General features: G+C 44.6%; 1 protein-coding gene across 1 annotated transcript in view; it reads right to left on the minus strand.

Moving 5' to 3' along the window:
• The window catches only part of LOC310648273 (chromobox protein homolog 1-like), an 873008-nt gene extending 855026 nt beyond the window's left edge, over nt 1-17982 (minus strand). The window contains exon 1 of the mRNA XM_083376027.1: nt 17874-17982. The gene's annotated coding sequence lies outside the window, so the exon portion shown is untranslated. The remainder of the gene's footprint in view (nt 1-17873) is intronic.
• Between the last annotated feature and the right edge of the window lie 833 nt (nt 17983-18815).

Here is an 18815-nt window from a genome sequence, read left to right on the forward strand (position 1 = left end):
AATCAGGGTCCAGCACATATCAAACGGATATATCTTGCATTGATAGAGATTGACTCAGAAACAGAGCTTGTCAAGGATTGTATGATAAAATGGGCCCAAAACATCCAGGAAGTTATCACAATGGGTACGTGGGAAAAGATTTGGGTGAGGAACGTAAAATTTACACAAGCTCAAAATCTAAGAGAGAATTTTTACAAAATGTTTTACAGATGGCATTTAGATCCTAAAAAGCTTGCAAGTATGTATCCAAATTATCAGCCTAAATGTTGGAGGTGCGGTGATGAAGATGCAACATATTTTCACATATGGTGGACATGTAAAAAGGTTAAGGCTTTTTGGATAAAAGTCTGGTGGAACATGCAGAAGATCTTTAAACAGAGGATAAAGTTTTGTCCGCAACTTTTTTTGTTGGGAATAATTACAGATGCTACAGTTGGGGACACCAAGCTGATGTTGCATTTAATTACGGCAGCAAGACGTTTGATAGGTCAGTATTGGAAGAAAGAGGAACTGCCAACCATAGAAGAGTGGACTTTAAAGGTTTCCGACCTGGCTGAGATGGCGAAGATTTCGGCCTATTTGAAAGATCACTCGCAAGAACGCTATATTATGGAATGGAGAAAATGGATTGAGTTTATCCAGAACAAGTATAGGGTTAAGAAGTTTTATGTAGCATTTGAATAAGTCTTCTTTCTTTTTTTTCTTTTTTTATTTTAGTTTCTTTATATATATTTAATATTACTAAGGCTTGTTTTATCCTATATAAGCTAGAGAGTGATGGATTTTAGAGTTTATAGTTGTTAGTATATGATTGTTTATGATTGCTTTTTATATATATACCTTGTATTTAGCTCTGGGAGGGGGGGAGGGGGGAGAGGTAGGGGGGGAGAAGGGAGGGGGAGGGGGGTTTTAAAGGAAAATTGTATGTTAAAACTTTTCAATAAAAAAAATAAAATCCCTTCAGAGTAAAAACAAAAAGGGAGATCAAACAAATTTTTAAAAAGAGAAAGAAAGAAGAATTTACCTTGCTTTCAAACAGTGCCTGTCTGAATGAAACTGTTTTTTTATTGAAGAGTTTTACAGTACATTTTATTTATAAAAAAACAAAACAAAACCCCTCCCAACCCCCTCCCCTCTTCCCAACCCTCCCCGACACCTCCCTCCCTCCCCCGCCCCCCTCCCCGACTTCCCAGAGCTAAATACAAGGTATAAAAATAGAAATAATCATAATCTACCATATGCAAACAACAATAGACTATTAAATCTATCGCACTTTAACTCTTATAAAATGACTGCAAGCAATATAAATATCACATCAGCACTTATTCAAATGCTAAATGAAACTTTTTAGTCCCATATTTATTCTGGATATAGTCAATCCATTTTTTCCACTCCAGAATATATCTCTGTTGCGAATGGTCTTTCAAATACGCTGAGATCTTTGCCATTTCCGCCAGGTTGGAAACTTTTAAAGTCCATTCTTCTATAGTCGGCAGTTCTTCCTTCTTCCAATGTTGCCCTACTAAAAGTCTTGCTGCCGTGATTAAATTCAACATCAACTTAGTGTCCACAACAGTAGTGTCAGTAGTAATGCCCAGTAAAAACAATTGCGGACAAAACTTTATCCTTTTCTTAAATATCTTCTGCATATTCCACCAAATTTTAATCCAAAATGCTTTAACCTTTTTACAGGTCCACCATATATGAAAATATGTTGCATCTTCAACACCACACTTCCAACATTTAGGCTGGCAGTTCGGATACATACTTGCTAGTTTTTTAGGATCTAAATGCCACCTATAAAACATTTTATAAAAGTTCTCTCTTAAATTTTGAGCTTGCGTAAATTTTACATTTCTCACCCAAATCTTTTCCCAAGTGTCCATGACTTCTTGAAAATTCTGAGCCCACTTTATCATACAGTCTTTAACAAGTTCTGTCTCTGAATCAATTTCTATCAATGCAAGATATATCCGTTTGATATGTGCTTGGCCTTGATTTCTAATTTGCTTTACCAAATTTTCATCAGTCATTGAAAAACCAATTTTCTGATCTTCTTTCCACCTGGCCTGTAATTGCCCATACTGAAACCAAGTTTGAACAATCTTTTCTTCTCGTAAGATATTATACGGCTTCAAATGCCATACATTCCTTTCCAAACTTACAATTTCCTTATATGTAGTCACATCATGTTTAAACCCAACACTTATATTTTCTATTGTGTGTTTCGGTATTGCCCATAAAGGTATCTTATAATTTAACTTATGTCTATACTTTTTCCAAACTCGCAACAGAGCATGTCTTAAAATATGCACCTTGAACACATTATCCACCTTCTTATCATACAATAGATATGCATGCCAACCGAATAGCAAATCATGACCTTCAAGATTTAATAATCTCACTTGTGTTAGATTAATCCAATCACTTATCGCTAACAAAGCAGCAGCTTCATAGTATAGTTTAAAATTAGGCATTTTAAGACCACCTCTCTCACGCGTATCCTGCATAATCTTAAATTTAACTCGTGGCATTTTTCCCTGCCCAGACAAATTTGTTAATACCCTTTTGCCATTCCTCCAAGTTTGAATCCTTTTTAAGAATAGGTATCATTTGAAATAAAAATAGAAATTTCGGCAAAACATTCATTTTCACTGCTGCAATTCTTCCCAATAAAGACAATTGTAGTTTTTTTCCAACTATCCAATTCTTTTTGAACTTTTCCCCATAGCTTTTCATAATTATTTTTATATAGCTTTGCATTTGAGGGTGACAAATATACCCCCAAGTATTTAACCCTTTTGACAATTTCAAATCCCGTTAACGCTTCTAATGCAGCCTTTTGTGATACTGTCATATTCTTAGATAATATTTTAGTTTTTTGTATGTTAACCTTGAATCCAGAAACTTTCCCATATTGTGTTATTATCTCCATCAATTCTACAACAGAATTTTCTGGCTGGGTCACCGTAACAACCAGATCGTCTGCAAACGCCCTCAGTCTATAATCCTGATCTCTTATTTGAATTCCCTTAATTTTTTCCGAATCCCGTATTTTAATCAGTAATATCTCCAGTGTTAAAACAAATAGTAAAGGTGACAATGGGCACCCCTGCCTTGTGCCCTTTTCAATGTTACATACTTCAGTCAGACTATTATTTACTATTATACGGGCTGTTTGCTTTTGATATAGTGCCCTAATTGGTTGTAAGAATTTATCCCCAAAATTCATTTTATCTAATAATTTCAACAAGAATTGCCAATCCAATTGATCAAAAGCTTTTTCAGCATCCAAAAAGATCAACGCTGCAGGGATCTGATTGTTTCTTTCCAGAAATTCCAACAAATCAACTATATGCCTCACGTTGTTCTTCATTTGTCTACCACTTATAAACCCAGTTTGATCACCATGAATTACTTGTTGCAGTACCCTCATTAATCTGTTAGCTAAGACCTTAGCAAATATCTTGTAGTCCGTGTTCAAAAGTGATATTGGTCTATAATTTTTTGCTTGAGTGACATCCTGATCTTCCTTCGGTATCAAAGAAATAAAAGCAGTTTTCCAAGATGGAGGCACCCCTCCTCCCATTTGGATTGTCTGAAACAATTCCCTTAATGGCTTTACCATCTCTAACTGTAATTTTTTATAATACACAGCAGTCAACCCATCCGTCCCTGGCGCCTTGCCCACTTTCAATTGTTTAATTGCTGAAAAAATTTCTTCCTCAGTTATCAATTGATTCATCTCTTCCTTTTGTTCTTGTGTAAGAACAGGAATATTAGCATTCATCAAATATACATCAATATCTACCTCACTAATCTTATCCCTAGCATATAACTTAGAGTAAAAATCAACAAAAGTTTTCTTAATAAGACTCTGCTGATACACTACCTTACCCTTATGTTCTATTCTATCTATATTAGAAGCCCTTTGCTTCTTCCTTAACAAATAAGCTAACCATCTGCCTGGTTTATTGGCATTGCAAAAAGTATTATGTCTTACATACCGTAGATTAGTTGCCACTTGATCAACCATCAACTTGTCAAACTGTCCCCTTAATAAATTAATTGCCTCTTTAATCTTCACATCCGATGGATTCAAAATTAAAGCCTTTTCTTTTCCCCTAATTTCATTCTCTAATTCCTTCCTCCTAAATTCCAGGCTACGTCTATATTTGTTATTCAAATATATTAACACACCTCTCATATAAGCTTTACTAGCATCCCAGACCATTTCAATAGAAGTACCCTTATGCATATTAATTTCAAAAAAGTCCTTCATCTGTTTTTTACATTCATCCACATTTTCCTGATTTCTAAACAAATTCTCATTTAGATGCCAGGAGCGCCTATCTCTATTATCCTTGTCTATCTCTAACCAGACTGGGCTATGATCAGACATGGTTCTTGGACAAATCTTAATCTTCTTAGTCCTGGAAAAGAAATCATTGGTAATTAGTATAAAGTCAATCCTAGAAAAAGATTGATGTCTATCAGAAAAAAAAGTATAGTCCTTTTACTTAAGGAGGCATTAGCAGTGGGCTAATGCCTCCTTAAGTAACACCAGCTGCCTGCAATTAGTGCAGGTTCGCATCCCACCAGGCTCAAGGTTGACTCAGCCTTCCATCCTTCCGAGGTAGGTAAAATGAGGACCCAGATTGTTGGGGGCAATTAAGCTGACTTTGTAATAATGCTGCTTGGGGTGTGTGTGAAAGCCCTAATAAGCAGGCATATACATAGAATGAAGGCTACTGCTAAGCTTGTAAGCCGCCCTGAGTCTTCGGAGAAGGGCGGGATATAAATGGAATTAAAATAAAATAAATAAATAAATTTCTTTCTCTCCAAATATCTCGCAATTCCAAATCATCCTTCATCTCAAAAAAGGATTTAGGCAGTTTAGCATGACTTGGAATACTTTTAAAAGAACCACTCTTGTCCATTTGTACATCCAAAACACCATTCCAATCTCCCATAAAAATAAAAGATTTATAATCCAACTGAGTAATCTTGCTGTGTAATAAACTATAAAAGTCTGCTTGTTGTTGATTAGGAGCATATAATCCAACCAAAAGTGTTTTTTGGCCTTCTATTAACAGTTCTATTATAACATATCTTCCTTGTTTATCTGCTTCAATTAACTCCACTGTCAAGGTATTCTTAACATAAACAACCACTCCATTTTTCTTGTCCGTTGCAGAGGCAATAAATTGTGTACCCAGTCTTGAATTTAATAAGTACTTTTGATCCATGACTCTAATATGTGTTTCTTGTAAACAAATAACATCATTCTTAAATTGTTTTAAATATTGAAAAACTTTCTTTCTCTTCTGCAGTGAATTTAAACCATTAACATTCCAAGTTAAAAACTTAGTCGCCATCCTTCGCGACCCGAAGCTTTTGGAGCGCTTCTTCCAGGATCCCCTTTACGTTCTTAGGTCGCTCCCCTCCCACAGCTTCGCTATAGGTACGTTTTGGAGGTCCCATGACTTTCTGCTGGTCTTGTTCTTGCTCTCGTCTCATTCGTCTCGAAGCAGCACGCGTCATCCTCTGGTCTCTAGCCTCTTCCGATGATACTGAAATTTGATCCACTCCTGTAGCTTTCTCATCTATCTGCATTGTTCCTTCAGCACCTTGTAGATTCTCACTACGTAGTTGAGGCTCTCCCTCGCCATTCTTCTTTGTAGATTCCAAAAGTGGTATGGGGGTTGCTTTTAAAACATTACTGTAAAAATCACGTGCCTGCATCTCTGTAGTAAGACGATGTCTCGTACCTTCATGCATCACCACCATACCCACTGGTATCTCCCATCTGAACTTAATATCACGTCGCCTTAATTCTTGTGCTAAAAAAGCAAAATCCTTCCTTCTCCTTAGGATTTTTGGAGGGATCTCTTTTAAAATCAAGACTTTTTGCTCAGCAATTGCAAATTTAGTATTGTAAGAGGCTTGAATGACCTCATTTCTAATTGCTCTCTTTGTAAAATAAACCACCACATCTCTGGGTAATTTCCTTTGTCTTGCAATCCATGAATTAACACGGAAAATTTTGTCTATATCTTCCATAATTACATCTGCTGGTCACCCCAGCACCCCTTCCAAAGCCTCAGAAACTTTTTCCCTCAAATTTTCTTTAGGATCCTCTTTTAAGCCTCTGATTCTCACAGCAAACTCCATCTTGTGATACTGTACCAAGATCAAATCACTATCAATTTTCTCCACCACATTCTGAGTCTCTGACATTTTTGCATCTAATCTGATATTATTTTGGCTGAGATCTTCCACTCTTTCATCCAAACGCTCAATGCATATAGCCATGCCTTGAAATGCAAGTAAGATGTCTGCCCTTATTTCTGTTAGCTTCTCATCCAGCTTTTCATCCATAACCTCAGCTAATTTTTCTGTTAACTTCTCATCCAGCTTTTCATCCATAATCTCAGCTAGTTGTTGCGATTGCTTTTCCAAAGCCTCTTGCATCACATTCTGCAAATCTTTAACTGTAAGAGCTGGTGCAGGTGCAGGTGCAGGGGGCAATAAAGCTTGCAACGAAGACTGCTGCAGCGGAGAAGCCCCCGCGCTTCTAAGAACTTTAGAAGATTTAGCCACCATTTTCACCCACTATTGCCTGCTACGCACTTTCACTTTCAAGCTCCACAAAGTCCATTGAGTTAAAGATCACAAATCCACTTTCACCTGAACCTCCTGTATCGCTCTGCCTGCATCCAAGTTCTCCAAAGTTCTCTCTTGCTGGCAGGGACAGTTGCGGACGCCCTGTTCTGCTCAAAAAAAAAACCCGGAGCAGAAGCGCTTCGCAGTCCGGAGCAAACCCAGGCTTTGGGGGGGCTCAATCCTTCAGCCGCCAAAACTTTAAGTTCTGGCGGCCCCGGAGAGCTCTACCCCTACCTGGGCGCTCACCCCCTCCTCTTCTCCCGAGGAGGGGCCTTCCGAGCTGCCGAAACAGCTGATTGGCGCTGTTTTCGGCAGCTCTACGGAGCCGCGGGGCTGACAGCCTAAGAATTGCTGCCTCCGGCGATGCCTTGCCACCCGGAAGTCCGAAACTGTTGAGTCATGCCATAACGTAACCACAAGCATTTTTCTCCAAAAACATTTCTTCAAATATAGAATTGTAATACTTGCTTCTTCACGAATCTTGACTTACTTGCTTTATTTTTGTTTTGCTTCGCTATCGTATTTCTTCCAATGTGTGCCATTGTTGCAATAATGGGAAGGTCCCAGTCCCTTCATGGATTACTGCCTTGTAGTGGTGAAGGGGCTTGTGTAATTCAATGAAGCTATGACCTATGCCGTGCAGGGCCACCCAAGATGGAAAGGTCATAGCAGAGAGTTCTGACAAAACGTGATCCACTGGAGAAGGAAATGGCAACCCACTCCAGTATCTTTGCCATGAAAACCCTATGGACAGTACCAAAAGGCAAAACCATATGATGCTGGAAGATGAGCCCCTCAGGTCGGAAAGCGTCCAATATGCTACTGGGGAAGAGCAGAGGGCTAGTACTAGTAGCACCAGAAAGAATGAAGCGACTGGGCCAAAGCCGAAAGGACGCTCAGCTGTGGATGTCTCTGGTGGTGAAAGGAAAGTCTGATGCTGTAAAGATTTTTTCTCCATAGGAACCTGGAATGTAAGATCCATGAATCAAGGCAAGCTAGACGTGGTCAAAAAAGAGATGACAAGACTGAACATCGACATCTTAGGTATCAGCGAACTGAAATGGACAGGAATGGGTGAATTTAATTCAGATGACCATCAGGTATACTACTGCGGGCAAGAATCCCTCAGAAGAAATGGAGTAGCCTTCATAGTCAATAAAAGAGTAGGAAAAGCAATACTGGGATACAACCCTCAAAATGACAGAATGATCTCAGTTCGAATCCAAGGCAAACCATTCAATATCACAGTAGTCCAAGTCTATGCCCCAACCACCAGTGCTGAAGAGGATGAAATTGACCGGTTCTATGAAGCCCTACAGCACCTTATCGAACTAACACCAAAAAATGATGTTCTCATCATCATGGGGGATTGGAATGCTAAAGTAGGAAGCCAAAAGATAACCAGAATGACAGGCATGTTTGGCCTTGGAGTACAAAATGAAGCAGGGCACAGGCTGATAGAATTTTCTCAAGAGAATACGATGGTCATAGCAAACACTCTTTTCCAACAACCCAAGAGACGGCTCTACACATGGACATCACCAGAAGGCCAACACAGAAATCAGATTGACTATATGCTCTGCAGCCAAAGATGAAGCAGGTCTATACAGTCAGTAAAAACAAGAGCAGGAGCTGACTGTGGCTCAGACCATGAGCTTCTCATTGCAAAGTTTAGGCTTAAACTGAAGAAAGTAGGGAAAAGCACTAGGCCACTCAGGTATGAACTAAATCATATCCCTGTTGAATATACAGTAGAGGTGACAAATAGATTTAAGAAATTAGATCTGATAGACAGAGTGCCTGAAGAACTATGGACAGAGGTTCGCAACATTGTACAACAGGTAGCAACTAAAACCATCCCAAAGAAAACGAAATGCAAGAAAGCAAAATGGCTGGCTGAGGAAGCTTTGCAAATAGCTGAGGAAAGGAGGGAAGTGAAAGGCAAGGGAGAAAAAGAAAGGTATGCCCAATTGAATGCAGAATTCCAGAGAATAGCTAGAAGAGATAAGAATGCCTTCTTAAATGAACAGTGCAAAGAAATAGAAGAAAACAATAGAATAGGGAGGACCAGAGATCTTTTCAAGAAAATTGGAGAGATGAAGGGAACGTTTAATGCAAAAATGGGCATGATAAAGGGCCAAAATGGCAGGGACCTAACAGAGGCAGAAGAAATTAAGAAGAGGTGGCAAAATTACACAGAAGAACTATACAAGAATGAGCTTAACGTCCCTGATAATCACAATGAGGTGGTCACTGACCTCGAGCCAGACATCCTAGAATGTGAAGTGAAGTGGGCCTTAGAAAAACTGAGCAACGACAAAGCTAGTGGAGGTGACAGTATTCCAGCTGAGCTATTCAAAATTTTAAAAGACGATGCAGTAAAAGTGCTACACTCAATTTGCCAGCAAATTTGGAAAACTCAACAGTGGCCACAGGATTGGAAAAGATCAGTTTACATTCCAATTCCAAAGAAAGGCAGTGCTAAAGAATGTTCAAACTATCGCACCATTGCACTCATTTCACATGCTAGTAAAGTTATGCTTAAAATCCTACAAGCTAGACTCCAGCAGTATGTGGATCGAGAACTACCAGAAGTACAGGCAGGATTTCGAAGAGGCAGAGGAACTAGAGATCTAATTGCCAACATACGCTGGATCATGGAGAAAGCTAGAGAGTTCCAGAAAAACATCTACTTTTGCTTCATTGACTATGCTAAAGCCTTTGATTGTGTGGATCATAACAAACTGTGGCAAGTTCTTAAAGAGATGGGCGTAGAAGACCATCTTATTTGTCTCTTGAGAAACCTATATGTGGGCCAAGAAGCAACAGAGAGAACTGGACACGGAACCACTGATTGGTTCAAAATTGGGAAAGGAGTCCGGCAAGGCTGTATACTGTCGCCCTGCCTATTTAACTTATATGCAGAGCACATCATGAGAAAGGCAGGGCTAGATAAATCAAAAGTTGGAATTAAGATTGTCGGAAGAAATATCAACAACCTAAGATATGCAGATGATACCACTCTAATGGCAGAAATTGAAGAAGAACTAAAGAGCCTCGTGTTGCAGGTGAAGAAGGAGAGTGCAAAACATGGGTTTAAACTTAAGATTAAGAAAACCAAGATCATGGCATCTGGCCCTCTCAATTCCTGGCAAATAGATGGTGAAGAAATGGAGGTAGTGACAGATTTTATTTTCCTGGGCTCCAAGATCACTGCAGATGGGGACTGTAGCCAAGAAATTAAAAGACGCTTGCTCCTGGGAAGGAAAGCCATGACAAATCTACACAGCACACTAAAAAGCAGAGACATCACCCTGTCAACAAAAGTGCGTATAGTCAAGGCTATGGTCTTCCCAGTTGCAATGTATGGCAGTGAAAGTTGGACCATAAGAAAGGCTGAGTGCCAAAGAATTGAGGCCTTTGAACTATGGTGCTGGAGAAGACTCCTGTGAGTCCCTTGGACTTCAAGGTGATCAAACCGGTCAGTCCTAGAGGAGATCAACCCTGACTGCTCTTTAGAAGGCCAGATCCTGAAGCTAAAACTCAAATACTTTGGCCACCTAATGAGAAGGAAGAACTCACTGGAGAAGAGCCTAATGCTGGGAAAGATTGAGGGCAATAGAAGAAGGGGACGACAGAGAATGAGGTGGCTGAATGGAGTCACTGAAGCAGTAGGCGTGAGCTTAAATGGACTCCAGAAGATGGTAGAGGACAGGAAGGCCTGGAGGAACGTTGTCCATAGGGTCACGATGGGTTTGACACAACTTCGCAGCTAACAACAACAACCCAGTCTAAGGGGGTTGAAGTCCTTAAAAAGGGTACTCCAGCCTGGTACATACTGTTCTGTCCCAGCCTACATGAGTACTGCTGAGTTGCTTACTCACAAGGAAAACCCCCTTTCATTGAACAAGGCAGGACTTCGTAAGAAAAAATACCCTTTTATTTTGACACAGGTTTTATGGAAGAAACTCCAACCAGTCATTTTGCTGTTGAAACGAACAAGGTCAGTCTCTGAGTTCTCAGCTGGAATGCTCAAGGTTCAAGTCACTGAAACACACAGAAATCAGACAAACCTGGTTAAATGTCCAAGAATCCTGAGGCAAGAAATCCAACAACAGAAGTACAAAGCCGTAGCATGAACTGTCGCCTTCGGCATCCAGCACCTCCCACACCTCTCCTCTTTATAGTCCAGCCAGGGCATGGCTTCTTAGTGACTCTTACTTTGCCTATGGAGCCGCCCCACTGCCCTCTGTTGTCTTCCTCTCCTCTCCTCTCTGCACATCCGTGCATCCGGGACTGGCCCCAGCTCTTCCTACTCGCCTCTTAGTTCTGGCCCCCTAAACAGCTGTGTCTCTGACTGAGCATGAATACTGTAGATGGGCTGGGCTCTGCATCTGGCTCTGAGTCTTCTTCCTCCTCAGAGCCTTCCACAGACTCCAGTGTGAACCTATGCACTTCCTCCTCATCATCCAATTCCTCTGATTTGGCTGCTGGATCTGCTGGCAGGCAAGGAATCACAACACATACTTGTCCACAAGGGACCCAGGTTCTGTCAATATTTACAGCAATGGCATACTCTTACTTCTCAAGACTCTAAGCGTCAGTTTCCCCTTGCCAGAACCTTTGACAGAGATAAGCTTAATTTTCCAAGACACCAGTTAGATGCTATGGACTCTTCTGTAGCACCAGGCAATTGGTCTGCCTTTCTGGTTTGGTATCCTGAAATGGAAAAGTGGCACTGGGACCATCATTTGCAGTCCTTCAAACATACTAAGGAAACATTGGAAAAATCGGTAACTGATCTTAAAGCTTCTATTGCTGCTATTTGAAAGGATGCTGCAGTGGAGGCAGCCAAGAATACCCAGCTGCCCTCTACCAAAATATGTCCCTTGTCCCGTGTTTCCTCCAACCCAGAAGATGACCATGCCCCAGACTTGCTTCTAGAGTATCCCAGATGCTCCTCCTCTCGGCCCCCTCCCTATGAAGCTCCACCCCCTCTCCTTCTCTCCCCCACCTTTTTCTCCTCCTCATTCTCCTTGTCAAGCCCTGTGGTCTTGCCACTTCAGGGAAGGGAAAGGGAGGGGAATTCCCCTTTGCCTGGGAATCCCTCTGAATGACCTCTGAGCAGCTGAGGCCCCTGGCTGCATGCTGGACTGCTGGACACAACGCTGGAGGGGGGAGGCAGAGGCCAGCTATGCTGGTTTTAGGGATGGATGCCAGATGCTGGCTGGTTGCATGGGGGGTGGAGCTAAGGGGATTGCCTGTATATAAGGCACTGGGAGCAAGTCACTCCCAGTGCTGACCTTATTTTCTGCTAATTGCCGCCAATAAACACTGGTCAGAACGTTCCTGCCTAGCCAACTACCTTGTTGGCCATCATTTATCATTTGTGGAACCAGGGCTGGTAAGGACTCTGACAGAAAAGTCAGCACTCACTCCTCTCCCCCCTTTTTCCTCTGCACCTACTTTCTTGTGCCCCCACACCTCCTCCCGTTGGCCATGTCTCTCCTCCTCTTTTATCACCACCTGTGACTCCCTGTGACAGTTCTGTTCCTGCTACTGCTGCTATACCTATTACTACTCCCTCCTCTTCTCCTGCTAGTGAGGCTCTCATTCAGGATATACAAAACTCTTTGAAAGCTGCAGATAGACATTTGATTACTCTCCTTCATGCTGAACTTGTCCATCTCCATGAGACATTAGGTCTAGAATAAGGGTCGGCCCTATTGTCGCAGTTGACAAAAACTCCAGAAGGAGCTCCCACTTCACCCATCAATGCAACCGCACCACTCTCTCCTAAAGTGGACTCCATTTTGTCAGATTTTAGAACCCATGATTGCATTGCTTTCTGGACCCGTAGTGCTGCCCCCATTTCTTTTACCCTGCTTGGAGCTGCTTCCTGTCCAAAGTCTCCTAATCCCCTTGACCTTTCTGAACAACCTGTAGGCCAATTTCCTCTCCGCACAATGCCTGGTTCTTCGGAAAATGTCAATGGCATCCCTTTACTCGTCCAGGTTCACGTTCCCTGGTCCCAGGAAGAGATTCGAAATATGGTGGCTTCATTTCCCAATATCAGGGACAAGCCTGCTAAATTTAAGGAAGAATTGGAAACTATCATTGAGGCCTATAACCCAACCTGGGCTGATATTAATCAACTCATGTGGGCAGTGTGTCCAAAAGGCATCTGGGAACAGATTAAAGAGAAGGCCACCTGGCCTTCCCAGCAACCTGACCTTACTGAACTTAACAATGTACGTTTGCACTTGCTTGCTAACATTACCGAGGTATGTCCCATTAAAATTTGTGTTTCAGGGCTGCTCTCATTTAGAGGAGCCCATCTTTTTGTTCAGCTGAATAAAAAACATAAAGCTTAAAGGCAACTTCTGGTTTCCTGTATTTTTTTACAAGCAAAACCTCAGAACCTGCATATCATTTTTGGCGAGCCTGGTTTGCAGGAGAGTTACTTGGTTGGTCCTAGGGAGGCTCAGGAAAGGGGAAGGCACTGAGCGCGCTCTGGGATTTCCTGGAGGTGCCCCCCTTCTTGACTATTCATTGTGGTTTTAACAGGAACCAGGTTTTTTTTTCTTCTTTTTGGTAGCTTTTAATTAGTTCCTGCATACTCAGGAGGGGTGAAGATAAGGTAGGACACACAGATATACATTACTTTGTTACACCAGCTTGCTTGGGGAGTGTGTGTGTATGTGTAAACGTTTGTATGGTTCCTTGAATTATTTCCCACTGTTGACCAGAGCTGGGTGGAAGGGTTAATGCCAGCCACACTTAGGGCCCCCCCTCTTTTTGGTGGGTGTTCTGGGGCCACCTAGAAAGCAAGAGGTGTTAATCTTGTACTCTCATGCTCCAACGGGTTGTGAGTGGTGTGTGGTTTGAGGTTTGTGGTTTCTCCTTATATATATATATATATATTTCCCGCTGTTGACCAGGCCTAGGCATGATAGTGATCTTGGCTGAAGGTCAGTGGATCTCTTGTGGCCCAACAGGCTGTGCTAGTGGTGTGAGTGAATTGAATTGAATTGAATTTGTTAGATTTATATGCCGCCCTTCTCCCTAAGGACTCAGGGCGGCTCACAACAATAAAAAGTTAAAAACATAAAATACAAAATTTTAAAAAGAATTAAACAATAAATGTAATAAATATATAACAATTAACCCAATAAAACCAAATCTAAAACTATAGTCAGTCCAGGCCCGATTGTTGGAACATCCATGTCCTCAGGTCACAGCAGAAGGACCGAAGGTCAGGGGCCATCTGCAGCTCTGGAGGCAACTCATTCCAGAGGGTCGGCGCACCCACAGAGAAGGCGCTCACCCTGGGGGTCGCCAGCCGGCATTGCTTAGCCGACGGAACCCTGAGGAGGCCGACTCTGTGGGAGAGAACCGGGCGATGGGAGGTTGACAATGGGAGCAGGTGGTCTCGCAAGTGCCCCGGGCCTAAACCATGTAGGGCTTTAAAGGTAATTACCAGCACCTTGAATCGCACCCAGAGGGCAACCGGAAGCCAATGTAGCTCGCGCAGGAGTGGTGTAACACGGGAGTATCGAGAAACTCCCATAAGCACCCACGTGGCTGCATTTTGCACCAGCTGAAGCCTCCGGGTGCACTTAAAAGGCAGCCCCATGTAGAGAGCATTGCAGTAATCCAGGCGAGAAGTGACCGTGCATAGGGCATCTCGGTCCCCAAAGGGGTGCAACTGGCACACTAGGCATACCTGTGCGAAGGCCCCCCTGGTCACAGCAGTTAGATGATCCTCCAAGTTAAGCCATGAATCCAGGAGGACATCCAAGTTGCGAGCCCTTTCTGAGGGGGGCAATACCTCCCCCCCATCAAAAGAGATGGAACATGTTGGAAAATACGAGATGCCGGTATCCACAGCCACTCGGTCTTGGAGGGGTTCAGCCTGAGCCTGTTTCTTCCCATGCAGACCCGCACCGCCTCCAGGCACCGGGACATCACGTCAAGGGCATCACTGGGTTGGCTCAGGGTGGAGGCGAACAACTTGGTATCATCCACATATTCATGATACTTCACCCCAAAGCCACAGATGATCTCACCCAGCGGCTTCATATAGATGTTAAACAGGAGGGGGGAGAGAACCGACCCCTGAGGCACCCCACAAGTGAGGGGCCTCAGGGTAGATCTCTGCCCCCCTGCCAATACAAACTGCAAGCGACCCAAGAGGTAGGAGGAGAACCACCGTAGAACAGTGCCTCCCACTCCTAACCCCTCGAGCTGTCGCAGCAGGATACCATGGTCGATGGTATCAAAAGCTGCTGAGAGGTCAAGTAGGACCAGGACAGAGGAACAACCCCTGTCCCGGTCCCGCCAGAGATCATCTACCAGTGCGACCAATGCCGTTTCCATGCTGTAACCGGGCCTGAAACCGGACTGGTGCAGGTCCAGATAGTCCGCTTCATCCAGGAATTGCGGGAGCTGATGCACCACAACACTCTCAACAACCTTCGCTACAAAGCGAAGGTTGGAGACAGGACGATAGTTATTCAAGGAGGCCGGGTCCAGGGCAGGCTTCTTGAGAAGGGGCCTCACCACCACCTCTTTTAAGGTGGAGGGGAAAACACCCTCCATCAATGAAGCATTGACAACTGCCTGGAGCCAGCCCCCTGTCACCTCCCCGGCAGCTGAAACCAGCCAGGAGGAACATGGGTCCAATAGACAAGTTGTAGCACTCAGTCTACGCATAATCCTGTCCACATCATCCAAAGACACAGGGTCAAACTCACCCCAAATGTTATAACCAAGACCTGTCCTCTCCACTCAGCCGGATTCCACCCAGTCGGAGTCCATACCAGTCCGGATCTGAGCAATTTTGTCCTGCAGATACTGTACAAATTCCTCAGCCCTACCCTGCAAGGGGTCATCCCTCGGTCGCTGATTAAGCAGTGAGCGGGTCACTCTAAACAGGGCTGCTGGGCAGTTATCTGCGGATGCAATGACAGTGGAAAAGTAAACACGCTTTGCTGCTTCCATTGCCACTAGGTAAGACTTAAGATAAGTTCTTAGCTGTGTTCGATCAGATTCAGATCTGCTGAACCTCCAACAGCTCTCTAGGCATCTTTTCTGGCACTTCATCTCTTGGAGACCCTCAGTGAACCAGGGGGCCACCCGGGATCTGCGCCGGGTCAGAGGCCACAAAGGCACAACTCGATCCAAGGCCCCAGCAGCCGCCCTCTCCCAGGCTTCTATTAGGGCCTCGGCAGAGTCGTGGGCAAGGGAAGCAGGAAATGTACCAAGCTCCGTCTGGAACCTCTCAGGGTCCATCAGGCGCCTGGGGCGGAACCACCTGGTCGGTTCCACCTCCCAGTGGCGGGGGGTGGCGTACTGAAAGTCTAGCCAGAGAAGAAAATGATCGGACCATGACAGGGGTTGGATGGTTAAATCCCCCCTACCCAGATCATTAATCCACTGTCCAGAGATAAAAACCAGGTCGGGTGTGTGCCCTCCATTATGGGTCGGGTCTTGAATTATTTGAGTCAGGTCCATGGCTGTCATGGAAGCCATGAACTCCCGAGCCAACTCAGATGCCTCACCCGCAGAAGGCAGGTTGAAATCCCCCAGAACTATAAGCCTGGGGAACTCAATTGCCAACCTGGGCAAGACGTCGAGGAGCTTGGGCAGGGCTGATGATACGCAGCTGGGAGACAGGTACATAATCAATAGGCCCAACTGAACTCCAGGAGCCCACTTAAAAAGGATAGACTCACACCCGCCTATCTGAGGGACAGTGGCCACTCGCGGACAAAGACTCTCCCTAATAATAACCCCCACCCCCCACCCCTGCCCTGGGCCCGCAGCTGGTGAAGCACCCAGAAGCCTGGTGGGCATAGTTCTGAGAGGGGGACACACCCCTCTTGGCCCAACCAGGTCTCCGTGATGCAGGCCAGGTCCGCGTTCTCCTCCTCAATAAGATCATGTATGTGTTGTGATTCAGTGACAGCCTGTGGGTTCAGCAGTTGAATCGGACAATTCTGAGGAGGAGGAGGAGGAGGAGGAGGAGGGGATTGGAGAGCCTGCAGAGGACAGTTCTGAGGCATCGCAGAGCTCTCAGCCAGGCCCCTCCCATCTGGTTCCTCCTCAGACCCAGCTGTGTGAGCCTGACAGCTTGGACGAAGACGACCCACAGCTGGCCTTGTTCAAGGACGCCCGAAGAAGGAGGCAGACAAGCAGGAGTAAACAAAGGAAGGCAATGGGGCACCTCGGGAGGAGGCAAAGAGAAGCCACGCCTTGAAACTGTTTAAAAGGGGAATGTGTGGGAGGTGCCGGTTGCTGAAGGCAACCGTTTGAACAGCTTCTGATTTAGTCGTGGTTCATATTTGTTTTGCTCTGTTTGCTCTGTTTTGGATCTGTTTTGTGTAAATAAATTTGGCGGGCTTACTTCCAGCCTATTGACTTTTGAAAAGGGGTTGTCCCTGACATTTCTGCAGGGCCGGTAGTAGGCTGGAACAGAACAGTATGAGGGGAATTGAACACATGGGCTCAGCCCAGAAAGGCCAGTGTTAGGCTGAATAAAAGAGCAGTTAGAATGAATAACAGAAAGAGATGTGTCCTCAGCCCCCTTGACTGTGTCATAAGGAACTTTGGTAAGCTTAAAACCCATCAGGATATGAAATTGAAACTCTGATTAAATACAATGCCCTCTGACACCAGGGCATACCCACTGTTTGGTCCACAGGGGAATCCATAAATTTGTGAGTTTTTGAAACCATGGAGACTGTGCTTAAAGAGGCATGGATCATGATCAGCACACTTTATGTGCTCTTTTGTTTTTTTTTTTGTTTTTTTGTTTTGTTTTTCTGGACCTTACATGTGAATAAGCAGGTGCTTAGAGCCTGTGGGCTGCGGTGACCTTCCACAGCACTGTCTTTTCCTGCTTTAGCTTCTGCTCCACCACCCATGAGGGGATCTACTCACTCACAGGGCAGGTAGCTGTTAAGAGGGGGGACACTGATGAGGTCCTGGTTCGTACTCCCTTCTCCACATCTGATCTTTATGTATGGAAGGACTGATTGGGTTCTTACACTGACACCCCACACAAATATTCTGAATTGGTTCTGTCTACTAACTGACCATGCTGGATATCTTTTTAACAACAGAGGAGGGGCATCTGGTAGGCAATGCTACTTAAAGGAAGGAGGGTCCTTGATCTGCAACAAAGGTAGGATGCATCGACTCACCATCAGGTCATTCTCCCCTTCATCGTCGCTGTCAAAACTGGGTAAAGTGGGGGTGGGTCCGGTCGGTGGGCCAGCGTCCTCCTGGGTGGGGCACGTAACCTGGGTAACGTGCTCCTGGGTGGTCCAATTGGACTTTTCTCTCGGTGGCTGCTGTGCAGATTTATTCCTAGTTGTTGGACCTGGTCTACTCTGCTGTTGTGGGTAAGGAACTGGGCAGTTCGCTGCTCGATGACCCTGCTGTACACATCGAAAGCACTTGATTGGTGGACATGTAAGTGGTCTAGGTCTTTCGGCAGTAGCAGTTGGGGGATTTCGGTGGTGGTGGTAGCCATCTGGATCCTGGTTTTGGTGCAGCTTCAGGTGGGAGAGGCTGTTGTGACTCAGGGCCAGCCTGTGGGTCCGACAGCCGGCTCCGATGTATCGGATGACTCAGATGAGGGGGAGGGAAACGAACCGGCTGATGATGGTTTGGAGGCTTTGCAGAGCCCTCAGCCGGGGACCTCTTCTCAGCTGCGTGAGCCCGAGAGTGCGGAGGAAGATGACCCACAGCTGGCCCTGTTCAAGGACGCCCGACGCAGGAGGCAGTCGAGCAGGAACAAACAAAGAAAGGCTGTGGGACTCCTCGGGAGGAGGCACAGGGAGACCACGCCCTGAGCTCTCTATAAAAGGAGTGTTTGGGGAGGGGCTGGTTGCTGAAAGCAACTTTTCCGCTTGAGAAGACAAGCTCTTGTGTTTTTGTTAACTGCGTAATTAAATCTTGGCAGATGCCTTTTAGCCTTGGACGCTCTCCAGTCTCTTCTTTCTGAATAGGGGTTTGCCTTACTACAAGGCCAGAAGAGGGCTGGTTCAGAACAGTTTGCTTTCAGCCCCCCACCCCTTATTACTACGATGGAGCAGCTTCTTGCCGAGAATGCCCAGCTCACCCAGCAATTCACTTTGCTG

This window comes from Vipera ursinii (genome assembly GCF_947247035.1).
Source record: "Vipera ursinii genome assembly, chromosome: W".
In the NCBI taxonomy this organism is placed as follows: Eukaryota; Metazoa; Chordata; class Lepidosauria; order Squamata; family Viperidae; genus Vipera; species Vipera ursinii.